This window comes from Pholcus phalangioides, unplaced genomic scaffold (assembly GCF_987345545.1).
Source record: "Pholcus phalangioides strain wild (caught in Gottingen) unplaced genomic scaffold, Ppha-v1.0 ptg000017l_1, whole genome shotgun sequence".
Lineage (NCBI taxonomy): Eukaryota > Metazoa > Arthropoda > Arachnida > Araneae > Pholcidae > Pholcus > Pholcus phalangioides.
In genome coordinates, this window is record NW_028301610.1 from 23,170,499 (window position 1) to 23,176,498 (window position 6,000).

Genomic DNA, 6,000 nt, shown 5'->3' on the forward strand with positions numbered 1-6,000 from the left:
TATATATATAATACGGGGAAAATTAATTCTATTCGCAAAACTCATAGACAGATTTTAATATTAAATTGATATTTACTGGGTTTTATACTTGTGTGAAACAAACTGACTATTTTTTAAATGAAAAAATATATCAAACAAATTTAATGCTTCAACTTTTAACTGGGCTATTTAACATATATTTATTATGTTAAATAGCCCAGTCGTGTATATTAGAATTAATAAATATATTAAAAAATAATTTAACAACAGATTTCAGTGCAGTCAATGCTTTATGTTGACTAAACTTAATTGCGGTAGGAGGCGGAGCAGGGAGAGAGGGCGATTCATTAAAAGTTTTTGTGTTGTGATTGGGGGGGGGGGGGTCACCATGAAATTTTCAATGAAAGGAGGGTCACCGTCTTATCGTAAAGGGAGTCGCATTTTAAAAAGTTCGGGAACCACTGCCTTAGATGATTATATAACTTCACTCAGTTAATGGCCACCAGTCATCTATACAGTATAAAATGCTTGCTCACTGAATCATGGCGTCAATGTTAGTAAAAAGCAGACGACATCGTTCCAGTTCAGTTCTATAGACAAGAATAACGGAGACGCCATGTGGTACCGGTCTACACCATGTGAATGTTTCATGTATCCACATAAAATCCAATTCAAAAATATTCAAATATAATACGAAAAAGTTAAGTAAAAGTTAAGTTAACTATTTAAAAGATACAATTCATAGACGGATTTTGATATTAAATTGAGATTTACCGGATTTTACACTGGTTTGAGACAAACTCTAACACATCACAGGTAAGAGTTTAAAAAATCTTTCTTTAAATAATTATTTTAGTGTATTTCTCATTATTTTAAAACGGAGCGTCTCACGGTTGGGTTATAAGCAGGAAAGAAAGGGAGACGGGGGGAGAATCAGTGAAAAAAGATACCTGTTTAGGTCATCACTCGCTAACTATGGAATGAAAAACCGGTTGCAACTACCTTCTTATGCGACAATGATTCGGTCAGCCTAGCAAATTCTGTTGAAAAAAAAAACCCTCTCCTTTCACGAAACAATTTTAAAAAATAAAATAAAATATAAAGACATGCACACAAGAACTTTTTACACGTATACAATATAAATAAATTCTTGAAAAACAAACTTCAACGCCCCTCCGAGTGGTAGATACAAAAACGCTCTTCCAAAAGTGGCTTCCTGATGTAATGCCCAACAGTAAAAAAAGAGTTATGTAACCAAGACAGTTACGTATTCGAACCGAATCAGTACTTAGACACGCCTACAGTATTTGAACGATGCTCGAAATTTTTTCGGTGCTTCACTGAAATGGGTACAAATGCGTAAATATATATATCAAAAAACAATCTAAATCATCTTGATGGGAGGGTCAAGTACAGTTTGGTATTGAAATGCCCACGCTGTAGACAACAAGACGGGAAGCAAAACCCACATCTTTAAAAGAAAAGAAATGTGAAAAAAAAAAGCTCTAGTGCGTTCCTATTTAAGAGAAAAAAAACGAAAACGATCCTCTAAATTGGAAATGGCTGTTTATTTTCGTGAGTTGCTGATACGTTTCTTGTGAGAAAGCTCAGAAATATTGCATCATATTATGTAATAGCAAGTAAAGTAAATATAGCATTTTCTTTAGAATAAAAAGCTCCTTTTTCTGTCGTTATGGGGTTTATGAACGGGTATGGCAAGGATGCTTGCCATGAGCCCAAATAGAGATTGTGCTCGCGACATTAACATAGAATTCGACTGATTTTACACTGGTCAGGGTAACCTTAACGTTTCTCAAGCACAAGATTTGATTACTGGCTAACACGTGGTTCTTAACCCGGTCATGTCGGAATCACCTTTACATGGTTTGAATAATCATAGATAGCAAAACTAATCATTTTGTTCGACATGAATGAATGTTGAATCCTCTGATGTCTTTAGATTAAATCTTAGTATGTAGGGTTAGTAAATCTAATCCTATGACTAAATATTTAGTATGGTCAATTTGGTCATTCATTAGACGAATTTTATCGCCTAAAAACTAATTTAATTTTTTTTTTCTCAAAAGTTAAAATTAGAACATGATATTTATTTCAAATCCGATTTAATTCTCGATGCCAAGCTTATACCGGATTCTCTTTTATATGCAATTCACTAATTCATCAGACAACTAATTAAATTTAAATAAAGTAATCAACGTTTAATTGATATTTCTGATATTAAAAATAATGGTGTTATTTTTCATTAAAAAAATTTATATCGCAAACTCATTAAAATTTAAGTTCAATATCCATATAATTTTCATGATCTTTTTTTTTAAAACTTTTCAGTCAGATTTCATTCGATGACAACAATGAAATTTGATAAAGCCATCGGCGTTTTTACCGTCTATTAGGACATAAATTTTCATCAAGTTTTACGTGTAAATATGAATATTATATAATTAAATTATTATTTAAAAATCCAAACGTCATCTCACTTCATAACTCGAATATATATTCACAAAAAAAAATCTTTCATTTTCCTAATTAAGCTGAATTAAAACTGATGATGTATTTTTAGTAAATAAAAATTTAATTTTAATAATTTATAGATGTAAGTCCATAACAAAAACACAAGAAGTGTGTATCTAAAAACAATTACAGCTTTACAAATTAATTATAAAATATGCAAAAATTAAAAAAAAATCTTTCAACTCAATATTTATGGTATATCATACCAATAATTCAATGAGTAATTTAAAAAATATTAATGAACGACAAAATAAATACTGATATTGGTAATTAAAATTTAATGACTTTTAAATTATATTTTATTTCGATGAGCATTTATTGAATAATTTTCGATTTTGAAGAATCATAAAATAACCGATAGATAACAAAATCGATGTTTGTAAGATTAACAGCTGATCGATTATCGTGAATAAATTAATTATACTGATAATATGTAGATTTCGACATTATTATTATTAAATTGTTATAAATGATAATATTAAAATAAAAAATTCTTTATTTTTTGTAAATATTGAGATTACAACAAAGCTGTCACATGGTGTTCGTTGGCTACTTCTTCGACATCAACAACAATGCCGGTTTACGTCCGTCGAAAAACATTCGAAAACATATTGTTTATACTCAAAAATCTTCAAATGTAATTAACAAAACGACGCGATTTTCGAACAATAACGGCCGACAAACAAAAGAAATCGACCATTCATAGATACTATAAAACACCGCATTAAAATCGAAGAAAGATCTGAAGTAAATTAACAAGATCTGACACAATCAACGGCTCAACAACCCAAACACTATTCCAAAATTTTGATATTTTTGACAATAAGAGATATAAACAAAAGGAAATCATAACTAAAACAATTTCTTTGACGTGAATAATGCAGGTGCATATTTGATAATTGATTAATGAGAGGTTAAACGTGATACCTATATAGAAAAATATCGGTATTTACATTCGGAATGATTGTTATTAGGAACTTGTATTAAGATTGCTGGTTTTTTTTAGATCTTTTTCGGAATTATTCTCAATAACTTATTATTATTACATTATTATCAATGGTAATATTATGATATCACATTCTTCATTATAGTCATTCGAGATCAGAACAAAGCTGTCAAATGTGAACGTCGGCTACTTCTTCGACATAAACAACAATGCCGGTTCACGTCCACCGAAAAACATCCGAAAATATATTGTTTGTACTGAAATATATTCGAATGTAATTTGAAGATGGAATAAAACGCCGTGATTTTCGAACAATAAGTTCCGACAAACAAAAGAAATCGAACATTCAATAGATAATATAAAACCTACAGCGCATTAAAATCGAAGAAAGATCGGCAGTAAAGTACATGATAATATTATAATATAAAATTTCTCATTATAGTAAATATCCAGATCAAAACAAAGCTGTCACATGGCATACGTCTGCTACTTCTTCAACATAAACAATGCCGGTTCCGTCCGCCGAAAAACATTTGAAAATATATTGTTTATACTCGAAAATTTTGCATTTATAATCAATAAAACGACGTGATTTTTTAGCAATAACGACCAATAAACAAAAGAAATCGAAATATTGAAATCCTTCATAGATAATATTAAACGTACCGCATTAAAATCGAAGAAAGATCTGCAGTAAAGTAACAAGATCTGACACAATCAACGGCTCAACAACCCACACACCCCTACACTCAAAAAGTATTTTCGATATCTTTTAACAATTAATAGAAGAGATAAACAAAAGGAAATTCATAACTAAAAAACATTTCTTTGAAATCAATAATACACACTCATATGCGATAATTGATTAATGAGAGATTAAAGGTGATAGTTATAATATAGAAAAATTTTGTATTTATAATTTGGAATGATTGTTATTAGGATTTTGGATTTTAAAATTGTTGTTTTTCAGATCTTTCTCGGAATACTCTAATATTTTATTATTAATATATTATCAATTATGATATAAAAATATTTTATAATAATATGAGTAATTATTATTATATATTATTATAAAATATAATTATATATTTTATAATATAATTATAATATAAAATTCTTCATTATAGTAAATATCAAGATCAAAACAAAGCTGTCACATGGTGTTCGTCGGCTACTTCTTCGACATAAACAACAATGCCGGTTCACGTCCGCCCAAAAACATTCGAAAATATATTGTTTATACTGAAAAATCTTCAAATGCAATTAATAAAAAACGACGCGATTTTCGAATAACAACCCCCAACAAACAAAAGAAATCGACCATTCATAGATAATATAAAACCTACCGCATTAAAATCGAAGAAAGACCTGCAGTAGAGTAACAAGATCTGACACAATCAACGGCTCAACACGACCCAAACACTCTTCAAAAAAAATTACTTTCGATATTTCTAACAATAAATAGAAATAAACAAAGCGAAATAATAACCAAAAAACATTCCTTTGAAGTGAATAAAACACACACGCATATTCGGTAATTGATTAATGAGAGATTAGTGAGATATAGTTATATAGAAAAATTTTGTACTTACATTTTTGGAATGATTGTTATTAGGATCTTTGATTAAGATTGTTGTCGTTTTTTTAGATCTTTCTCGGAATATTCTCAATAACTATCAGAGGATAATACAATTTAAACAAAAAAAAATGCTGGCTTTTTTTTCTTGTTGGATTCGGTTGTTGTTGTTGCCTTGTGTGTGTTTGTGAGAGAGAGAGAGAGAGTGAGTGTGTGTGGTGTGCACCACCGTCTATAATAACGAAGGGAAAACAACTTGGCTTTGTCCGACTGCCGGCGATTGCAGGGTAAAATGGAGTAGTACCACTGAAGAGAGGAATCTAGCTGCGGGAAAAGAGCGCATGAGGTTTTCTGACGGGTGACGTCACCATCTTTGTTAACAATAATACCCATCACTGTGAAATCGCGTCGCCGTTGAGTATTGATATGCTCTCGATTTATGACCATATCCCCCCCGAAAAAAAACATCTCACCATTTCTCGCCACTTTCAATTTGAATCTTCAAAAATTCCCGCTACGTCCCCTACGAATGACAACAAAACTTTTGCTAATAAACTATAATTATTATCCGGTGTATATTTGAATATACATGACAAATAAATGGTTAAAAAAAAACCATTATACCAATGTCTTTTCTCCTTTTTTTTTCTCGGTATTTTACTGTCATTTCATCACAAAATACGGCTTTATACGTACGATGGATAGGTATAGAAACAGGGCCGTCCTAACTGGATACGGGCCCCCGGGGAGAAAATAATAGTGGGGTCCAGAGGCATCTTGCTGACTTTGGAGCCCCTTAGACCCAATTATATATTTGTTTTGGGGCGAGGAATGGACAAAAGTTCATGCATCAGTACAGAATATACAAGAATGCCGAAAAATATCAATACAAAAAAATATATACACAACGCAAAAATTTTCGAATTGATGAAAATGCAGAACTGAAAAAAATTTAAATTAATGAAAG

The 6,000-nt window shown here is 30.7% G+C and overlaps 1 protein-coding gene across 6 annotated transcripts in view; it reads right to left on the minus strand.

The window, feature by feature from the left end:
* The window catches only part of LOC149072557 (bromodomain adjacent to zinc finger domain protein 2B-like), a 339,679-nt gene extending 334,367 nt beyond the window's left edge, over positions 1-5,312 (minus strand). For 5 of the 6 annotated variants that reach the window (XM_089247421.1, XM_089247420.1, XM_089247419.1 and 2 more), the window contains exon 1: positions 5,050-5,312. The gene's annotated coding sequence lies outside the window, so the exon portion shown is untranslated. Of the gene's footprint in view, positions 1-929; positions 993-5,049 lie in introns of those variants that run through there. The other variant, XM_089247415.1, reaches the window with a different exon arrangement.
* Positions 5,313-6,000: the final 688 nt, after the last annotated feature.